This window comes from Microtus ochrogaster, unplaced genomic scaffold (assembly GCF_000317375.1).
Source record: "Microtus ochrogaster isolate Prairie Vole_2 unplaced genomic scaffold, MicOch1.0 UNK2, whole genome shotgun sequence".
Lineage (NCBI taxonomy): Eukaryota > Metazoa > Chordata > Mammalia > Rodentia > Cricetidae > Microtus > Microtus ochrogaster.
Window position 1 is genome coordinate 10,484,491 of NW_004949100.1, and position 22,032 is coordinate 10,506,522.

Consider the following 22,032-nt stretch of genomic DNA (forward strand, 5'->3'; position numbering starts at 1 on the left):
TCAGCGGTGTCTTTGAAGCTTTGCCTGGCATTGCCTCTTATATGGTATAGGCTGATTGACCCATTACCAAAGCAGTATCAAATGAGTGTCCCTGTCCCCCCCAATGAGGAGCTTCCAACTCTGGGTTCCTGGAACAGAAACTATTTCTAATCTTGGTGAGACTAGAACACTCCCTGTCCCTTTGCCGTGGTTCTTTCCTCATCGTGGAAACTCTTCACGCACTTTATCAGTGTGTGAAGGAGCATGGAGGACCTTTCTGTGGGTCGCTACACGTTCTGTTACTCTCTACTCCTCAGGTCCGGGAGCTCCCGCTTGGTTTCTCCAGTCTCTCAGTTAACCTCTACTGAGCAAGAGCACAGAGGGCCAGCTCCACTCTCTTTCTCTGCCTGAAGGCATGGAAACATTTCCAAGATGGAGTGGATGGAGTTGGAGGGCCCTTTTGACTGCCTCCTTCGTTTTTAGTGCCCACTGTAATAGGCTCACCATTTCAAAGCTCTTTTTTCATAATGATTCCCTTATTTCAGTTATTTAAGAAAACACAAGTGTAAATTGGATTCTTTATCACCATTTGGCTAGAATGGAACCTTACCTTTTGTTTATGTTGAAAATACCTTTTTTTTAAATCTGGTCTTTTTATAATTATATAGCTTTGGTTAATAGATTTGTAACCATCAATTGTTTCTTAATAAGTTTACTTTTATTTTTATTTTCTTTTTAAATTCACTTTACATAACAACCACAATTCCCCCTCCTTACTCTCCTCAAGTTTCCCTCCCCCTGCCCACACAATCCACACCTCAGAGAGAGTAAGACCTCCCATGGGGAGTCAACTAAGCCTGGTATATCCAGTTGAGGAAGGGCCAAGTCCCTCCCCACTGCCTTAAGAATGAGTAATGTATCCCACCATAAGAAGTGAGTTCCAAAACGTCAGCTCATGCACCTGAGATAAATTCTGGCCCCACTTCCAAGGTTCCCTCAAATAGACAAAAATCACACAACTGTCACCCACATTCAGAGAGCCTAGTTTGGTCCCATGCAGACTCCTCAGCTGTCAGTCCAGACCATGAGCTCCCACTAGTTTGGGCCAGCTATTTCTGTGGTTTTCCCCATCATGGTCCCCAGCCCCTCCCACCACCTCACCCCTACTCTTGCTCATATAATCCCTCCTCTGTCTTCAACTTGATCCAGAAGTGGATGATGGGTAGAGGGGGAGAGAGAGAGACAGAGCGACAGAGAGAGAAACAGAGAAAGAGAGACAGAGAAAGAGAGAGACAGAGAAAGGAACAGAGAAGGGAGACAGAGACAGAGAGAGACGGGGACAGAGACAGAGAGCGCCTGACTTAACCTTTTAAAACCTCAAAGCCTGCCCCTAGTGACACACCTCCTCCAACATGGCCACACCCCCTGGTCCTTCCTCAAACAGGTCAATCAATTAAGAACGATGCATTCAATGACCACCAATGAGGGGGTTATTCTTATTCAACCCACCACACCAAGGCTTCTTTGTGTCTCATACATTCCAGACTTGGAAGTGAACAAGAAGATAGTTCCTAAAAGCATGCTTCCTTCTAAACTGTCTTTCAGTGACATGGTATAGAAATGGGGAAAAGACGGGTGGTTTCACATGGCTACAGAGAACACAAGGAAGGAGAAAGCATGACTAGAAACATAGGATTATATGTCTTTCAATGAAGATAGTTAGAAAAGATCAGCATTTGCATTAGTAGTTGAGGAAAGAAAATTTGCTATTGCTACTTTAGATGGCCATCAGCTAGTTCATTCATAGAGCCAAGGAACAAAAAATGTAGAGGAAGGCAGGACTCTCTCTCTCTCTCTCTCTCTCTCTCTCTCTCTCTCTCTCTCTCTCTCTCTCTGTTATTCCCCTCTTTGGCTGTAGTATTCATCTTTTCTCTCACTACATCATCACAAAGTGTGTTTCTCTGGTTCAGTTTTCAGACCCTACACTACTGGTACCTTGGCCCTCTGATTTTAGCCTCAGACTCAGTCGCTAATTATGCCTAGACTCTCATAGTCTCATATATAGTCATACATGTGACTACATATTGATATTAGAATTTATAAGAGAGACACACATGGATCTAATCTACATGGGAAGTAGAAAAAGACAAGATCTCCTGAGTAAATTGGGAGCATGGGGACCATGGGAGAAGATAGAAGGGGAGGGGAGAGGAAGGGAGAGGAACAGAGAAAAATGTACAGCTCAATAAAATAAAAAAATTAAGAAATAAATATAATTAAAGTTGATAGGCAGAAGTTGGTATTTTACATTAGATATCAAAGTTTCTAGCAGAAACAAATAAATAATTTTATGATCCTTTTACTTGTTTATCTTATGAACTGTTTGACCTCTAACACTTCATGTCTGTCTGTATGTTTGAAGTGTGTGAGAAAGAAACAGAGATATGGATATCTTAAAAACTAGATAGACAATATTACTGCTGTATGAGAAACAATTTCCGGGGGGACACAACACATGTGTCTACTCGTCCCAGATACGGAGCCTGAAGGACTCTAGCCAGACAGAGCATGACAAGCATGCCTCTTGCTTATTAAACTACATTCCTAAAACTAGCCTTCAAGGTCTATTCCCTTAGTTGGTCGTTTCCTCCTCCTGAGGCTGACTATTATGGTCTGGCTACCACAGTATTGAATTCCAACCATCAGAAGCCCCTTTTAGCTCACCTAATTAACATGCCCAACCAAGATAAACAGCTCATCCTAAGACAGGGCTTCCCCTTTACCTTAATGAACTGTCATTTGCTTGTGGGTCATGTTTGTATCCTCTCTATCCAGACACACAGAATCCTATCCCCACTCCACCCCCAAACATTCCTGTACCCACTCCCTTGTTTCCTTTCCCTTCTCCAGTGTCCTCCTGTCTTTGTCTCTTATTCCCTGCCCTTTGTCCCTCTGGGACAAATATATCTCCTTTGTGCTGATGAGAACTTGGGCCTGAGCCAATACCAATCCCTTCAGAACCTGCAACAGACCAAAATACAGAGAACACCACAGTCCTGTCTACTGAACCAATTATTTTTATTAAGGGTACTTACAGGAATATGGGTGAGTGGTTTCTTAGAGGAGCAGACACAACTCAAAGACAGCTGCATCACCGAAGCCCAACCCTGCATGAATGACAGCTCATGAAGCTGGGGACCTGCAGTACACTGCACAGCCTGCAGGCAACTCAACAGACGGGAGAATGTGCGTACCATGTGTCTCCATTGGTATAAACCTCTTCAGGAAGCTCGGCTGGTGCCTTAATTAAGGTTTCTATTGCTGTGAAGAGACCATATGACCTCAGCAACACTTTAAAGGAAAGCATTCAATTGGGGCTGGCTTACAGTTCAGAGGTTTAGTCCACTATCATCATGAAGGGTGGCAGGCAGCCAGACGTGATGCTGGAGAAGGAGATGAGAGTTCTACATCGTGTTCTGTTGGACACAGGAAGTGAACTGTCTCTCTCACTGGGCCTGATTTTAACATCTATGAGACCTCAAGGCCAGTGTCCACAGTGACACACCTCCTCCAATAAGGCTACACTTCCTAGTAGTGCCACTCTGGATAGGCCAGGCATGCAAACACGTGTGTCTTTGAGGGCCATATGTACTTAAGCCGTCACAGCTGGTTTCTGTTAAATTTTGTAACCTGCTGGGTCTCAGAGTCTTCTTTGCAAGTTTAGCTCTTTGACTTTGGGCAGGAGAGGTCAGTTTCAGGGACTTCCTGAAGCTATTTTTGCATTGTTTACCTTCATCCTTAAGGAGATTCCCGGCAGGATAGAATGTTTGAGTCTCAGAGGAAACTGTTACCTGTAGGAGCCAGCCATGATAAACTAAATATAAACAGATCACCCAAAGGAAGTTCTTTCCTTCCAACCATTATCACCTGTCACAGTAAGACTCAGCTGTTGATAAGTTTAATAGAGGCCTGAGTCTCAGTAGTTTACCCTGAAGCAATACCTAGTTGCAGGAAGGACCATAAACTAAGATTACCTGAGCACCACCCAAGAACAGACCATCCAAAGGAAATGTCTAACATTCCAACTGCTGTAGATAGGATCACCTGCCAGCCCACACTCACCAGGACACCCGTAGACAAATGTCAGCCAATCAGGGGTCTTGAACCTCAGAAACCCCTCACTCCCACCTTTACTACTATAAAAACACAACTCTAACAGAACTCTGGGCTCTCCATTTATTCCAATACGTTGGACATGCGGAGAGACCGAGTTTGCAAATTTACATAAAATAAAGGCTCTTTGCTTTTACATATGGGACTCGGTCTCCTTGTTGGCATTGGGGGACTTCGTGGATTTGGGCATAACATTACACAATTACCAACATCCCTCGTTTATTCTACTTTAAGGCTAGTGAAGTATCATACAGAGTTGTAAGAATGTTTCAAATTCCAAGTCTCAGTTATTCACTCCTCACTACCATAACCACCTTCTTGACACCATCTATAAAGGAAGCACAATAGCCTGTTAAAATAAAGATGATTTAACATCTGTGTCTGTATACATGTTCAGTGTGCATTTGCCATCTGTGTCTGTATACATGTTCAGTGTGCATTTGCCATCTGTGTCTGTATACATGTTCAGTGTGCATTTGGCATTAGTGTCTGTAAACACGTTCAGCGTGCTTATAAGTTTTCTTAGCACTGTAGCACAGAGTAGGCTGAATCCCATAAAATGTAAATTTGAAATTAATTGAACAAAATCTACTCTGTCTGAGTGATAGGATCCTTATGTAAGAGAAGGAAAAGGCAGATGGGAAAAGGCAGGGGTTCCCAAAGGATCATTCTCTTCTCTTCCCTCGAATCCCTGCTTTGTTCATTCAACCAGCTGGGGTTTATTCGAGGCAATGGGTTATAAACATGCACCAGTCCATACACATGACAGTCTTAAGAGAGTCATGGAAGCATCTGCTCATCTTGTGACCCCACTAAAATGCTCTGCAAAAGCCACTTTAGAGAGCTTTTCCTGTCTTCGATTGGAATTTTGGGGATAACAAAAGATCTGCCAGGCAATCCTCCAAATGATAAAATTAAGTCCTGCCGTGAGAAATAAGGCATTTGCACTAATCAGAAGTAGGAATTTCCTTCAGAGAGAGGGACCTTTGGGCTCTAGTCTAGCCTTGCAGTAGAGTTTGGGAAACAAGCCCCGAAAGTCAAGAACGAGAACCTTTTATTTTTGTGAAGTGTTTGGGGATACGGATGTGGTGCTGGAACTGCTACCTGAATAGCTCTGCCACTAGGCTTGGGTAGGCTATGCATTCCATCCATGGGGACCTCAGGGTTGCTGAGATGCTGTTACCATGACGGCACACTGGTCAACACAGGCTGCTCTCATCACTGGTGCTTTATAGGAGATGACCCAGTACTAGCAGCCAAGTGGCAGATGTTGAGCAATAGCTCTCTGCCCCTCCTCTTCCAACTTCTCTTCAGAGCATCCCCACCCAAGTCCCAGCAGACGTGAGTGTGGGGAGATGACCCTGCAGATGGCTGCCTCAGGGAAAATTTGTAAACTCAAGAGTTCTTTTCTGACTCTTCCTTACTTCTCCCTAGAGGCTCAAGGTGCTGAGGGAGAGGGGAAGTGTCCTGATAATAAGAGCAAAACAAGTCATGAGTTCGTCAGTTCTTGAGGAGTGACTGCCACAGCACAAGCTCTTTTTCATTACAGTAAGACTGTCGCTATGACACATTGATTTCTGGCATGTGGTACCCGAGCTGTGCAGCAACTCTAACAAAAGCAGGACTGTGATCAAGAGAGTTTATGAATCAGCAATAAAAAAAAAAAAACATTTAAGACATTGTATATATTTTAGTGTCTGCGTGTGTGTTTGTGTGTATCTGTGTGTGTAACCAGAGAAAAATAATCTTCTTTGTATCCTCATTTGAATGTACCATCTTTCAATAATTCTTTAAACTTCCATCACTGACTTTGTTGGAGAAATAAAGAGCTATGCTTCAAAATGTGTTGTATAAGTACATGCCCCTTGATGTTGCTTACAAAAGGACTCCTTGGAAATGACATTAGAATCAGAAGTGTACTGCTTATTGAAAGAATTATAAAGTATTTGTTATAAAAATGACTCTTAAAAACAGTGTAGATAAAAAAACAAGGAAAATATACATAAAATCAACAAAACAACAACAATAGCAACACTGACATAAAATAGTATGCTTCTTAAAATATAACAATGTGTGAAGTTTTTCTCTATTATCATGGAAAACTCCACTCACTTGTGTGGTTACTAATTCTTATAGAATATAGATTTTAGGCCCAGTAGCTGATCAGAACTGGAGCACAGAACTTCAGGCACCCTGTAGGTAACAGAGGGGATGAAATACCATATTAATAAATAATAGGTTAAAATTTATTCAATAGCCAAACAAAAAAAAATGTATTATAGCCACTTGTCACTGGGCTCAGTATATGCTGGTAGAGTCAAGACCACGTCTGGCCCATTGTGGACTGTTGTGTTTCTTGTTGTTCTTATCTGCCGGTCGCATCCGTTGGAAAGAACACTTGGCATCCACGTTTCCAGTGTTCTCAGGAAGATCTGTTCCCACCATCTCCAGCTTAGATACAGCCAGTAAACTGAAGTTGCATGGAGGACAAAGTTATCCCAGAAGAACGGAAGAGGATTCAGTCCTGTAGGGGAAAAAATACAGGAACAGACCCAACGGAATGGAAACGAAAACCTCTAGAGAGGCTTGAGATTTTTCCAGAGCTTCCTGATGAGTTTTTGGAAAAATTCAAAACCTTAAAGAAAAATCTCAAAGGGTACAGCAGAGCTCACAGGGCCTTAGCTGATGTCTTTGTGATAAAGAAAAAAAGAGCAAGAGAAAACAAAAGTCAACAATGACACACATGTAGGAGTTATATTTAGGGCTGAACTCTCTACTGTGACCTTTCCTCTGTACTTTGACCAATTGCACACCTCTGGATTAACTACCATCCACTACAAAAAACAGTCTCCCTTGGTGAGCGTGAGAGACACAACAATCTACAGGGACAGGGATAAGCATTCAGAAGGTGTAGTTTGTTGCTATGTTCATTTGGCAAAATAACACAAGGCCCTTCCCTAGGGCCCATGACACTTGCCCCCACCACAGTCATGGATTCTTAGCTAGATTTACAGCACCAGACATGCATTCTGTCCTGCGGAGAAAGCCATAAGTCCAATCAGAAAGTTCTTGATTACTCCTTAGCGTTCATGACTCTATCGCCTTGGTAGACATATCCTTCCAGGTCTGTCATGTTGGTGATTTATATTGCTGAGACAACCCCTCAAGGCCACTGGTTTCAGAGAAGCAAATAGAATCCTAGAGATGAAGCTATATCCTGAGAGCCTGGGTTCCAATGGGAAATTTTTGTTTTGGTATTTTAAAAGGTGTTTACGCTGTATCCACATTGAAGACACTGTTGACATCTAAAGAGAGCCATTTAGAGATGCTGTCCCATGGTTTTCTTTTGAAGCTCCATAGGCCTATCATTTGATTTCATTCCCAGCGCAAAGTATTTGAAACAATTTATTCGAAAGAAAATAAGAGCATTTTGAGAAATTTCAATTAAAAGTTATACTTTTGGTAAAAACACATTAGTAAAATTTATCTGGATAATATTTTATCAATTTTTTGAGAATACAGAATTATTTGGTAGGTATAATTTTAACATAATTTTTGAAAATTCTGAATATTGGACTATACTTCTTTCTAACTCTAGTGATAAATATCTATATCTGTGTATTTGTGCAATAAATCAGATAATCCCATCATCGACTGTGCACAAATTATGGATGGCCTGTCACATCACATTCCGGATCAAGCTGGTAGCCTATGACTAGACAGGTAAAATGAAATAGACAACTTTGGAAAACATTTGGACTAAAATGCTGAAGAGTTTAAGTTAGTGTTAGATCATATGAAAATCAAAAAAAGATAATATTTTTATCTGACTCATTTGAGTTTTCACACAAAATGACAAGTAGATGCATTTCATCTTTATTACTACTTCATAACTATAATTTTGCTGCTGTTATGAATCATAATGTAGATATCTGTGGTTTTGGAAGGTCTTAGGATACCTCCATGGATGGGTCATTTGGTCCCAAAGGTGTCAAGATCCATAGGTTGAGAAAGGCTGCTTGCTCCAGCTCATTGTTTTCTTGGTACTATACACTTACAAATTCAAGTAGCAAGACAGAGTAGAATTTAATATAATACAGATCCTTTCTTTTATATGGTAGAAAGAGACTAACACCCAAAGCCAAACAGAACCTTCGCCTGAGCCTGTGACTGAAGAGGAACAGTTAGTATCAGGGATAGTGGACTCAGAGAACAGACAGGGTGGCATTCAACCCCAGCACCTGCGGTAGTGACAGAGCTCAGAGGTCACAGGTCAGAAAGTGCGGGATGCACAGGAAAAGCAGGTGCCAGCTCCCTAATGAAATCCAGATGTTTTCAGGTGAAGACAAAGGTGGCCTTTTCTGAATTCTCATCCAGAAGTGTAGAGCATGCCAATGAAAAGGAGCCTGGCTACTGTCGCAGTTTTTGTTTATGAAAAAGAAAACAAAGCAGAAAGCACTTTAGGGGCATCTTAAACCAGAAACAAACATGTCCTTTCTTACTCTAATGGATATAATATTCTCATGCGCACCAAGAAAATCCTCCTTGACCAACCTTGCTGGTTTTAAGGAAGTGATTAATCTAATCTGTAACTTTTCTCATTCCCTTTCAGAATCTCTTCTCAGCACGTCGGTGGGGGAAGCTTTAGAGTTCTTGCACCTCCCCCTGCTGGTAGAAAACCGGATGCGCAGCTTTTGTATGTAAAGCTGTGGCTTGTTTACGCTGAGAACTGCTAAATATAACAGCTTGTTATTGCAAAAAACAAGATTCCTTTCGTCGTTTCCGATCTCTGAAAAAGTTCAACCCGTAAATTGAAAACACAAAGAGTAATAGAATCTTCTGGAGAAACTGTTTTCTGGAAGTCAGAGCAACAGTGGACTGTAGACTATACCATTTGATTCCACAGTAGAGATTCAAAAACCCACCTTTCTGAAATTCAACCCCAGAAATGACTTCGGATTATGGGGATTTCATTTAGATTGCATCTTCTTGCTGCCATTTTCTGTACAGATTTTATCTTTTACCTGGGGCAGAGGTGTAAGGGTTACCGGTCAGTGTAGCTGCTCCAACACTTTCTTACTCCTTCCTGTTCTTGCTGCTGGGCCACTGCCATGTGTCAGCCTGCTTTGGCCTCCACCTGTGGGTGGTGAGGATAATCCTGAGAGACTGGCCTGGCCTGTGTACCTACATGTCATACTGAGCTGAGATACTCTGTACATTTCCATTTCTTAACTAATAAAAGCTCTAGAAATCTCTCTTGCCTTCATAATTCAAAGCATGAAGACATACCTCCATATATTCATTTCAGCCATTTGGTATTTCTAACGGTTGCTTTAGTTCTGTTTATGACATCACTGGACTGTTTATATTGGAGGAAGAAATGAGTACTCTGGCCTTGGTCTCAACAGTGTCTCTAATTGTATAACCTGCAGAACATCATGAAGGGTATTCTTGAGCTAAATGATTTGGGTTTAGAAGAAGCCACAGAACCCAGTCACCGCTTCAGGATGGGAAGATTGCTAACACTGGGAAAGTTGCAGTCTCTCCATTAATCCTAACCAAGTCTTTCATATTGATTGCCACAGTTAGGGGGTGACAGAATGATGTGGGAGTGTCATATATCAATCTGTTGATTTCATTGGTTAAGTAATAAACAAGCTGCTTGGGCTCATAGCTTAGAACATAGGTGGGTAGAGTAAACAGAGCAGAATGCTGGGAGGAAGCGGAAGTGAGCTCAGACTCCACAGCTCTGCTGTCCATGGAGCAGAGACGCCATGCTCCCGGCTCCTGGGTGGACGTGGGTATAGCTCTGCTCTCTGAGACACATGCGATAAAGCTCCGACCCAGGATGAACGTAGGCTAGAAGCTCCCTGGTAAGCCACCTCGTGGGCTACAACAGATTATAAGAAATGGGCTAGTCCAGGTGCGAGAATTAGCCTAGAAGAGGCTAGATAGAAATGGGCCAAGCAGTGTTTAAAAGAATACGGTGTCCATGTAATTATTTCGGGTAAAGCTAGCTGGGTGGCGGGACACAGCCCACTGCTCCAATTACTACAACAGGATTTGAAAGCCAATGTTTAAAATGCTTTCTCTCTGCCCTATTATCATTTGTCCGTTCCAGTCACTTTGCCTTCTCTTGGCTTCTCTTAACTTCACTTCTTAGTCACTCTAAGAGAATACTTAAGATAAAGTCAACTTGATGACTTTGAAAATGGCTTTACTGAGTATTAAACTCATGGCACATTGTGAGTTTCAGCTAGACAATGGCTTTCAATTCCAGGATTCTGTTTGTTTTCCTTGAGGTCTGTCTGCAATTGCCTTTCTTTTTATCTTGTGATGAACATGTTTCTTTTCACTTACTTTTTCCTGGTTTTTCTATGCTTCTGGTACATCCCAATCTCCCTGAAAAGGTTGCTGTCCTTCCCGGGTCTGTCTTCTGGGTGCTCTCTTTTCTGTTGTTCATGGTTCTCACATGCTTGACCATACATAGGGCTGTCATAGAGGCCAGAGTGCCTGGCACATACTTACCTTGCCTGGGGCTGTCAACTGAGCCATGGTGCCCTGTGCAGCAGCCCAGCCCTGCCTGCGGATAACACAATTTGCCCTTCCTCACTCTGGAGGAAAGGACAGCAACTACCTTTGTCTTCATTCTCCTGAGCAAGCTGCTTTCATTTCTCCAGAGCTAAGAGGTGTCACCTTGCAGGAGGAGAGTATAGAACTGACTTAACAAGTTCCAGGATGTAAAGGGTTTTCAGTGGCTAGGGGACTAACAAAAAGTTCCTTACTTGGAGACAATGCTAACTGTGTGGACCCAGTATGAAGATGGGCACACAGACAAGGGCAGGTTTTACAGAAATGACACCACTGTCCCAGCTGCATTTCTTTTCCCACCTTGCCCGTCAGCTGGTTCTGAACGCAGAGATATTCTTTCACATCTTGGTATTACACTACCACTGACTTTATCCACTGTGTCTCTTAGAGCATGGCACCTGTGGTTTGTGACTCCTCTGGGGAGTGGGGTCAAATGAGCCTTTCACAGGGGTAGCCATCAGAAAACATGGATATTTACATTATGCATCATAGCAGTAGCAAAATTACAGTTATAAAGTAGCAACAAAAGTAATTTTATGGTTGGGGGTCACCACAACGTGAGGAACTGTATCAAATGTATGAAAGGGTCACATTCTGCGCTGATTTAGAGATTCATTTCTGTCATTTCTGGATTCCACCAAAGAGTTTTTCCACTGTTTGTACACTGATAAGCATCCCACCCTCCGCCCAGGCATGACCTGTTTGTGAGAGTGGCTTTTGCACTGTGCTTCCCACTTCTCCCTGCTGCTTTTACTGACACCTCCCAGAAGACAGAGGAACAGAGAGGTCAGTCATGCTATTCTTTTATCTCAGGATGTTGCATGGTCTAGAGTCTGAGGTATTTTATAGTTTCACAGCAATGCGAGGGTGCAGGGTGGCCAGCAGCTGCTCCAGGAGATGGAGAGTGCAAAGCAAATTCATGCATGGTGGTCAAAGGGCCATGATCTCAGTTCTGACCTTCATGGAAGGAAGGAGGCTGAGTTGATTGCGTACTCAAGCAAATGCCTTGGTAGCGTTTTAGAATTCTCTCTCCTGGCTCTTCCCGTGCCATCTGCTTCGCGCCCAGTTTCAAACCTGCTTCTGTGCGTTAGCTGTTAAGACTTATGTCTTGAAGAAGGACGCCTCCACAAAGGATTGAGCTGGTCCTTCTGTTTCATCTCCACCATCATCTTTCCTAGTTCCTAGGGACTGGATTTCAATGATCCCTATTTCAGACCCCCAAAATCCCTTTGGATTTTTAATCTGCAGTTCCCAGTGTTTGCCAGTTTAGGACCATCTGCAAATTAGTTAATGTGCAGTTTAGCCTTTCTTTGAAATCAGTAATTAAGATGTAAAGTAAGACTGAGCCCAAGACTAATTCCCTGGACTTCCCACTGGGACCTCTCCTGAGCTCCATAACCCTTTCATCAGCACCTCTGGCTTATCAACTTCCAGCCAAATCTCCAGCCATTTCACTCGATATGTAATTAGGCTGATGTATGAGGATCACCAGATTAATTTCTGTTTTGTAAAATGCGGTCTGGGATACATATTTATTTGTCTTGGTTTTGTATTTCCATGTGTGGAAACCTTATAACCAAGATGAAAAGAATATTTTCCGTTAGACTAATGCTGGCTTTTTTCCATTAGGTAGTCTGCACTGAAGACAGACACAGATAGCCACTTAATATTAATTCTATTATTTAACGGCAGCCAAATTCAGAATTTAGACTCTAACTGCAACACAGGGATACTTTCCTTCTTTCTTTTTATTTGAAATGTGTTCCGGCATTCTAATATCTTTCTAGCTATTTAAGATAAAACAAAAATGCCTTTATTTTAATAAGTTCATTCACTTATTCTCCCATTAGCCATAGACGGATCTTTTGTTTTCAGGTCTTAGGCATTTTCTATTAGCTGCCAATTATCTATGCCTCAGACTGACATTCAAATAATTAAATATTCAGGTGCACTGATCTTGCCACCAAGGGTTTTATGAGCATTTGAGAAATTTGTTTAAGTTTAATTGGGAAATTAAGCCATGGGGCAACGTTACTGCAGAGCTACACCGCTGTGCTCCGAGTAACCAGACTAATCTAGGTCAGAAAAGTACAATAGGACTCACAAATACCCAAAGAACCTGAAATCAGGCTTTTAATGACTGCCAAATTCTGGGAAATGTTAATCTTCCCTTCCTGGGACGCTCTCTTCCTCTGTGTGCCGACCAGGCTCTGGTTTATAACCTAAATCTCCTTAATGATTTCTAGCCCCTGCCTCTTTCCCCTGGCTCTCTTCTCCCTTCAGAACTTACCCAAGTATTTTATTACTTGTGTGTCTGCAAAACACATCGCTCTCTCCTCTGTAGTGTCAGATAGCATTCCGAGCAATCGGCCTTAGATGTCGGTTTCTCCGTTGCTGGGAAATGCATCCAGACAGGCAGTAAACATTTTTATTCTGCTATAAATACACAAGAGCTTATGATGTATGTGGGACTCTAGCATGATGGATTTCTTCCCAGCTGAGACTTACCCACCCGGAATGAAGGGGCCTGGTTCACTTTATGTTTTCTTGAAGGACATACCCTCATTTTTCGATTAACGTGACTTCAAATTCATAAAAGGTAATGGGAAGACAGAAAGAAGCATAAATAGGAAGGACAGGATAAAGATTGGCTTGGGAAACCAGAGCGAAGTGCATGTCTAAACATATTTCTAATCAAACTGTCCTGCTTTCTGTTATGTAACGTTTACTATGCCTTTCTACCCGCCCCCTCCCAAAGGGGCACCGAGTTCTCTTTGGACGAAAACCTTTAAAGCTGTATAGCAATAGGTCTCCATTTTGCCTTCTTACTAAGCATATGAATAAGCTAAAAATATAAAATTGTTTTATGAGGCAATTTTCTATGCTTAAAACTCTTGAAATCACAACCTCATAAGATAGACATAGAAATATTAGATTCACTTTTTTAAAAAGGAAGTTTTTTTTTAATTAGGGGTTTGAGGAAAACTAACTTACACTTTGTATTGCTATGAAGTGGACTCCTTGAAGTGAATTGGGAAGCTATCTGTGTCCAACACACCTAAGAGCTTCTAGAATCTTAATTTTGGTCTGTAGCTCAATTCTTGTATCTGACTATATACTGGTATTTTCTTTTTCTTGTTGTTTTACACTGATAGTGCCTTAGGGCCAGGGATCACTAAAGCTAAAACAGAAGACATAAGAATAAATGTGCTGTATCCCTGTTTCTCCAAACATATATAGCATGTTGTCACTGTGTTTTAACGAAATGCGTCATCTCGTGTTGTCTGGATTATGCCAGGTCCATTGTTGTTCTTGAGCATCTTAGCTAAACATTTTCTAAGTAGCTTATTTATAAGATAACAGACTATATTAGAAACATGAGGAAAGTGTTCTAAGCTAAGCAAAATTAGTTTCCACATAGATAAGTAAGAATAACTAAGAAGTCATTGTCTTAAGTCTCCATCGTGTTCAAATGGTTTAAGGAACAGACGTCATGCTATCAGATGAACTCTCATCCTGGATGAATTGTATTGGGTCTGCTCTTAAAATGCAGTTACATGGAAATTTTAAAACCTCTGTTCTTCTTGTTACGTTTTCAGTCTTAAGTACCTCCCAAGGTTCACGTCTCTGGGTCGTAGTGCTGCTAGAAGTGGGTGAAACGCTTTAGGTGATTAGAAGGTGACTTGGTACTCAAGAATGTGGTCTTGAAGGGGATTGGAGGATCCGGTCCTTCTCTCTTCAGCTCCCTAACATCATGCTCTACCTCATCCTAGGCCTAAAGTGGTCACTAAGCAGCCATGGATTGAGACTTCTAAAACCATGAACTGACATAAATCTCTCCCCCTTTTACACTTTTTGTCTCTGGTGTTTTGCCAGAGTAACTGAAAGAGGTCTAGCACACTACCCATTTACATTTAGTCAAGTCTACGGTCATTCAATTTCAGAGAGGCAAAGATCTCGGCCACAGCGATACCAAGTGCCAGTACTGGAGATGGTCAGCAAGCTCCTCCAGGCCCATCCACAGAATGGTGACAGTCTGCAAGAAAGATTGAAGAGAAGCAGCAAGGAAACCCTAGTCTTTAGAAGAAATTCTCTACAGCTCTGATTTGAAATAGTCTTGGATGAGTAAGTAAGGCTGCTTCAGAAGAAATTCTCTACAGCTCTGATTTGAAATAGTCTTGAATGAGTAAGTAAGGCTGCTTTCTGCCTATGAATGAAAAAAAACAAGAGTAAGACTGATAACAAGTGAAGGTGTTTAATTAAAGCCCATTGATAAATCAATACAAGATACCTTAAGATGGCTTGGGTTTGATGTTTAAGTTAGCCACACAGGGTCAGCCATTTCAGTATGCAAATAGTTTTAAACACTAGGATGCTGCAAATGTGCTCACCGCGACGAAAGTCCTAAAATCTACGAGCTATGCCTTCCTTACTCTCTTGTTCGGTGACCCATGGAAGAGGTGGGGTGCCACAGACACCATTAGATGGCAGTATCACACAAAACTATAAGCTCAACTTAGAAAAAGATGATGCTTTCAATTGCCAAAATCCGGTATGTGTTACGTAAGTATCAAGTATACCACAATTATTGTGTTGGTGGCACGTTTTTAAAATGCAGGAAAAGACACCCAGATTGGCAATTTGGTGACAGTCATGCAGGACTTAGAGAGGAAGTGGATAGGAGGTCCGAGGAGGGCATTAGAACTGTGACAGCTAGGACTGGTCTAGGGCACCAGAGGACAGCTGCAGCGTGCAGGCGCTCGGTGGCACTGGTGGTATTGCAGGGTGTGGTAAAAGTTTTTGAAAACCTTTATTTTACTAGAAAAATACAGAAGGAAAGTAGTTTGATCATTTTATGATGTTTTCTCTAAATTTAAAATAAAAAATAGCATCTATTTCATCTGCCATGACCTAGATGGAGGTAATTTTGAGTTTTTAAAAGCAGGGCATTTATCTAAGTGTATTCTGGTGGACAGTGATTTTGTATATAAAAATACCTCTTTAAGTAAAATACCAAGTTTCAATAATTCCATTTTAATAATTACTCAGTTCTGTTTTAGAAACAGGTATTATATAGCATACAAAATTCTAGTTTAATAAATGGAATCATATTTGTTCTACATATGTTTTTATAGACTCCTTTGAACATGTTCATAAGAAGAAATCATTGAGAATACAATCAAAGGCTTACATCAAAATCATTTTCCTATCATCTAGCGGATGGCTTGTCTGAATATTATTCTATATGTTACACACAAGGCTATCTGTACACGGGGATGTAGAAACTACCAAACTGAAAAACACTGCTCCAATTTTTTAACTTCCCAATGGCGTGGATTTAGGATTTTTAGAACATAACATAACTCACCAGTTTAGTACTGATTTTTCCTCCGTTTCTTGTGTGACCAGCCCTTGACACAGAAGCAACTTACAGGTCCAGATCCATGACAAAATGAGATATTATTCATGCCAGGGACATTTTGGAGGACAGCCAGGTTTGTTCAGTATCTGGATCAGCAGAACTGGTGTCTCCCTTCTCGAGTGACTGTCTTTCTGGTGTCCGTGAGCCTAGTTTGTTGAGCATCCTAGCTCACATCCCACGAGGTGCTGATATTAAGACATCCTTTGCTTGTGTGATGATTTTTGAATTGTATTTCATGTATCTATTCTGGGTGCGTGTGCATGAACATGCGAAAGTCAGAGACAGCTTGCAGGAATCGGTTCTCTCCTTTTACCACGTGGTTCCTATGTGGAGCTCAACTCGGGGTCTCAGACTTGGTGACAAGTACCTTTACTGGCCGGGTCATCTCGCTGGCCCAGCCTGTATGTGATGATTCCTGAAGCAAAAATTCTTTTCCACCCTTCTAGAAGAATCACACCAAGAAGCTTCCCTGTATTTAGGGACAGAGTTTTTTGGTGCTCCAGGCCATACTGTTATCACCAGCTGCTGTCAGTGAAAAAATTAATAAACCTCACCCCTGTGATGTAATACTGTACAGTTAGGCACCTGATGCGGATTTTATGCTTCTCCCTGAGACATCTGGCGTGTTCTGTTTTCTAAAAGTAAAGATCGACTAGCCAGACCTCCTGTAGCATTTCAATATCAATGTTCCCTTGTATGTATTAGTTATGTCTGTGCCAGTTTTTAAAATACCACATTCTAACTCATCACCTTTTGAGTGAGTATAAATTCAGAATGCCTGCCAGGAGGTGATGTCTTTGTATCGGGAGCTAATATCTACCCTAATCTAAATACCAAATGAATTTTAGATTGCCATTCTAGCCCAGCATTAGCCTTGGCCCTTGGGAAAATCATGGTTTATAAATTCTGTCCAGGTCCTCAGAATTTAGCATCGATTTATTTGAACTTTGTTGTTGGCACTATATTTGCATTTCTGAGATTTTAGGGAAATGGGCATAGTTACTACATGCATCCATGAGAGAAAGTTGGCAATAAAAAGTTTTAAGCAAATTTTGTTAAGAACTCATTCTACTCTTAAGAATAAAAGATACGGCACCCAGAGAAAAGCAAAACACTTTCCAGAAATTCTCCTGGGCCAACATCTTTTTCCCTAACATATTCTCTGTTTCCAAGCGAGCGAGCGAGCAAGACAGAGAGAGAGAGAGAGAGAGAGAGAGAGAGAGAGAGAGAGAGAGAGAGAGAGAGGGTGGTGATGGCTTCAGGGCTTCTGCAAAGTGGAGTGCTGCTCCTTGCTAAGACAATGTCACAGGGCCATATTCTCTCTGCTCTCCTAAAAGCCATGGGGGAACAAACAAGTGATACTAAAAAGAAAGACAAAAACCACAAAGTTAAAACTGAGGAGGAAAACAAACACGCTCCGATATTCAGAAATGTTGAATAAAATGGTGAAATGTTCTTCAACAGATGTGTAGATTAAAATTGTCTGTGTTTATTTATTAGGCTGGTACTGGGAGTTCGTATAATACTTCTGACTGTGCTGAAATTTTAAAAAGCAGTTATAGAATTATTTTGACTAACTGCGATATAAAAAGACTGATGTATTACAAAGTTAAATCTCCTGAGTAAATTGGGGGCATGGGGACCTTGGGAGAGGGTTGAAGGGGAGGGGAGAGGCAGGGAGGGGAGCAGAGAAAAATGTAGAGCTCAATAAAATCTATAAAAAAAAATTCATATTTACTTAAAGAAAAACAAAGTTAAAGGGACAGTGTTACATATGTAGGCAATTCTTCACAACAACTTCTTTAGTTAGTAATCTTGGAGGGAGTTTTTCTAGCATGTTTCAGCACTTGTCTAAGTATAAATGTTAACCCCAATGATTTGCAGTCCCCCTCCCCCCCCACCTTTTTTGAGTCATCTCAGGCCTCAGAGACCTTGGCTAGGGTCTCAAGATCCCTTATTTATGTGGCTGGCTACAACAAGTGTGACTTTTGCAGTGGTTTCCATACCTAAGATACTGAGTTCATGTCAAATTCTATGATCGCACAGTAAATGGCTACCTAGATACGCAACCTAAGTTTGTGATTTGTGTACTTTAGGACTTTCCCAGCATGGTTCTTGGGAGATCTCAAAGAGCATCGGCCTCAGCACCACCGTACAGAACAAGCTGGAAGCAGATGGCAGAGTACTGATCCTTAAGTAGAAGGACAGATGGAGCGAGACTGACAGTCTAACCCCAGATGCTTTGAAGGGGTTGAGTAACACAATGGGACTTTTTTCCCCTTCTTTTTCTTTAATTTGTAGTATCGCTTGGCCAAAGAAAGAAAGGAGGGCTAGATCAACTATGTGATTCATTAGTCGGCAGGGCACATTCAAATTCCAGCACCATGACTGACTGAACACCGTGACAGAATCCCCCACTAAAACACAGGGAGTACTGTCTAAAATACAACAGTGCTGTGCCGAGAAAAGACAGAAAGACAAATTAGAAACTGGAAAATTCCTAGGAGCAGAGTCAGCGATGTAACCACAGGCAGAGCACAAACATGCAAACTGGGACTTTAGTTGCAGAAATACTGACAACAAAGCACAGGCATGCAGAAAAGGGGAGGGAACCACGTGTACATGAGGAGGAGCCCAGAGGGACTGCCTCTTTCTTAAAGGGCAGCCATGGGAAGGGTTAAGAGACCTTATCTCAAGATGAATGGATAACCCTCCCAGAAGAAATCAAGACCTCAAGTCTAAATCTATGCTGCTCGGTTGTGTATAGTTCGCAAACAGAAATGAAGGAATGGACTATCCGAATCTGAGCCAGTAAAGTCTCTGGAGGATTCAGTGAAGGTACATATAGGAACCCTCCAACTAGATAGCATGTAGCATATAGCACGCAGAAGACCTCTTCTAGAGGGTAAGTATACTAAATAAAATATGAACACAGACAGCTCTCAAAAGTTGGCTGGGACTGGGGAGAGGTTGGTCAAAAGACAAACAAACAAACAAATAAATAAAATAAACATGAATTTCAGAGAGTCAGGAAGAGTAAATTTGGAAAGTCTATCATTAAAACTGGGAACTAGTCAATAGCTAAGGATTTCCTGCTCGAAAGTTGAGATTACAGGTATTCTTATCAAAAACAAACAATAAGGATGGCATGTGAGGCAAGGCATATGTGAATTATCTTACTCAGCCATTCCCCAGTGTACACAGCCTTTGAAACAGTATGCTTTGTCTTTTGAACCAACTAAAGAAAGAATAAAGAGTATACTCGCAATGAAGTCACAAGCTAGCAGAAGGAATGACAACCATAAGGAAACACAGGACAAAGCAAAGCCTGACTCAGTGGTGAGATGATGGAAAGTTACCATAGCATAAGTATGTGTGACCGTGTGCAAGCCTGCAGGGTGTCACGTGACTTCTGCGCGACCGTGAGCAAGCCAGAGGGGTGTCACGTGACTTCTGCGCGAACGTGAGCAAGCCAGCAGGGTGGGAGCCACATGGTTACTTTCTGCCTTATGCTTTCTTCTTTTCGTAGGAAGTTATGTGTGATGAAGGTTCTCATTCTACTCTGTTTATATGCAGACTCTTGGGAAACTTCTCAAGATGGCTCTCAGCTGAAAAGCAACACAAATGTGTAATTCTTACCGGAGAATTCTGGGTTTGTCTGGAATGTCATAGGCAATTCTAATACTTTGTAATAAGCATTATTTTTATTTCTCTCTTTCTCTCTCTCTCTCTCTCTCTCTCTCTCTCTCTCTCTCTCTCTCTCTCTCTCTCTCTCTCTCTCTCTCTCTCCTCTCTCTCTCTCTCTCTCCTTCCTAACTGTAGTTTGGCACTCATGGAAAGAGACAAAATCAAAATCATAGAAACAGTATTTTCCTTACTCAAGCTCCCATTCCTAACCTGTGTATTGATTTTCTCACAGAGAACAAGGCAATCTGAATTGGAAGATTACATTTTTCTTAATTTAGTACTCTCTGATGTTACAGTTAAAGTGTAAGGTGATTTATTAGCAAGAGAGTTTGAGGTGATGGTGAAGTTACATTAGAAATCACGTCTTTCTTATATATCTGCAGGGGCACAAACAACCTTTCTTTTTCTTAAAAAAAAAGAAAAGAAAAAGAAAAACAGCTTAGAGCCTGGGGTGGGGGTAGAACATACTCAGCTCTCAGAGGGAGGGGGCAGAGCTAACAAGGGGCTGCCTTCAAAGATGGTTGAAACCCAGGGGGATTTTCACTACAGTATTTTGGCTCTGGAAGGTCTTTGAAGATTTTTGGATTTTCACTTAACAGGTGGTCCTGCGCCTGCTGCTCTTTCTGCTGATCTGAAGCTGCGCAGCCCAGCATGGCTCCTGCTGCTTTAGTATCTGGAGGTGAGGCCCCTGGAACGGCTCCTTTCTACATTTTTTAATTTATATCCAATAATTACTTTTCTTATGGGAAGGTTACAATCTCCCTTCTCCTCTTCCCCACCCACTACCAACCAGCGCCCCAGGTTTTCACCATCAATACCTGCCCCTCAGTTACAGCAGAGAAAACCCGAAAGGACGGGTAGCGGGAGTAAAAACTGTCCACTAGATGGCAGAATTGATTAAGCCCAATGGTGCCTCCTGCGCTGAGGCCTTGAACTCCAGGCACAGACGCCAGATGGAGGGACAGATAGATGACCCTCTGAGAACCGGCACTCCACGTTTCCCACAGCGTGACTCCTGAGCCTCTCGTGGGTTCTCTGAAGTGCTCCTGGTCGCACTGTTGGTACGGTCCATAGAGGTGACATAGGGAGTGATGTTATAGTGTCTGGCAGCCTGTTACATATTGTGATGCTGTCACTGGAGGCTAGAGATGCCTCTAATGGTCCTAGTTAATGGCGAGCCCCAAAGTCCTGACTGTCCACCCATATAGAAAGTCAGACACATTCTTTATGATGTCCCATGAGGAATATCGCCAGCAGCCCTCATTTAGAGAAATATTATCTACCAACTCTGACTGCTCTGTTTTTGCAAACTGGTCCGTTTTTTGGTCCTGGTAACGCGTATACACAGCTAAGTTACTCTCTGTGCCCTTCTCGTGAAGTATCTTCACACGGTTCTTCAAGATGGAAACAAACACTATGAAAAAAAAAAAGCAATAAAGAACTCAGTATTCAAAATGAACCGTACAATTTCTTTGCCTCAAGTTTGCTCATTTAGCATTTATCTTATTTATTTCATGCAGTAATTCAGCTTTCCAACACTCTTGTGCTGGTTAAAACGCACTCACACAGAGTCCTGCCTGACTTGAAGTTTAACGCGTCACTTGAACGGCGCAGCCTTTGTATGATCGACTGGCATCCCCGGCGACCAGTCAGTTATTGAAAGCTTGTTCTCGGGAACAAGTCTTAATTACTTTATTTCAGCGTTTTACAATGCTCAGGAAGGACACAGCTGCTGGTCCTGATTCCATTCTTTAGCAAAGGAGTCGAGGCTCAGAACAGCAAGCCCGGTTACACAGCTGATATAGCTAGTGGTTTTAAAGTCTAATAGGAAGATAGAGTTATCCAGTCTTTCACCTGCAGTTTCTTTACTGAAAAATGCATTTTCATTTCCTTAGTTGAATCTGAACATTATAAGCACCCTGCCCATAATAAGTGGTTGCATGTATGGAACTTGTACATATTCTCTTTATGATTTGTGAGTAAACTATGTATGGACTAAACATGAGAAATCAATATACATTATGAGTTAGGCACTAATTAATTGCGATTTGAATACAGACAGAACTCAACTTTTCAAGGCAAGCATGGAATATTGGATTAGGTTGGTTTATATAGAAAAGCGAAGGACGGAGCTGGGGCTGGAATGGATGGATGTGTTGTCTTTTGCCTTTGAAATCATG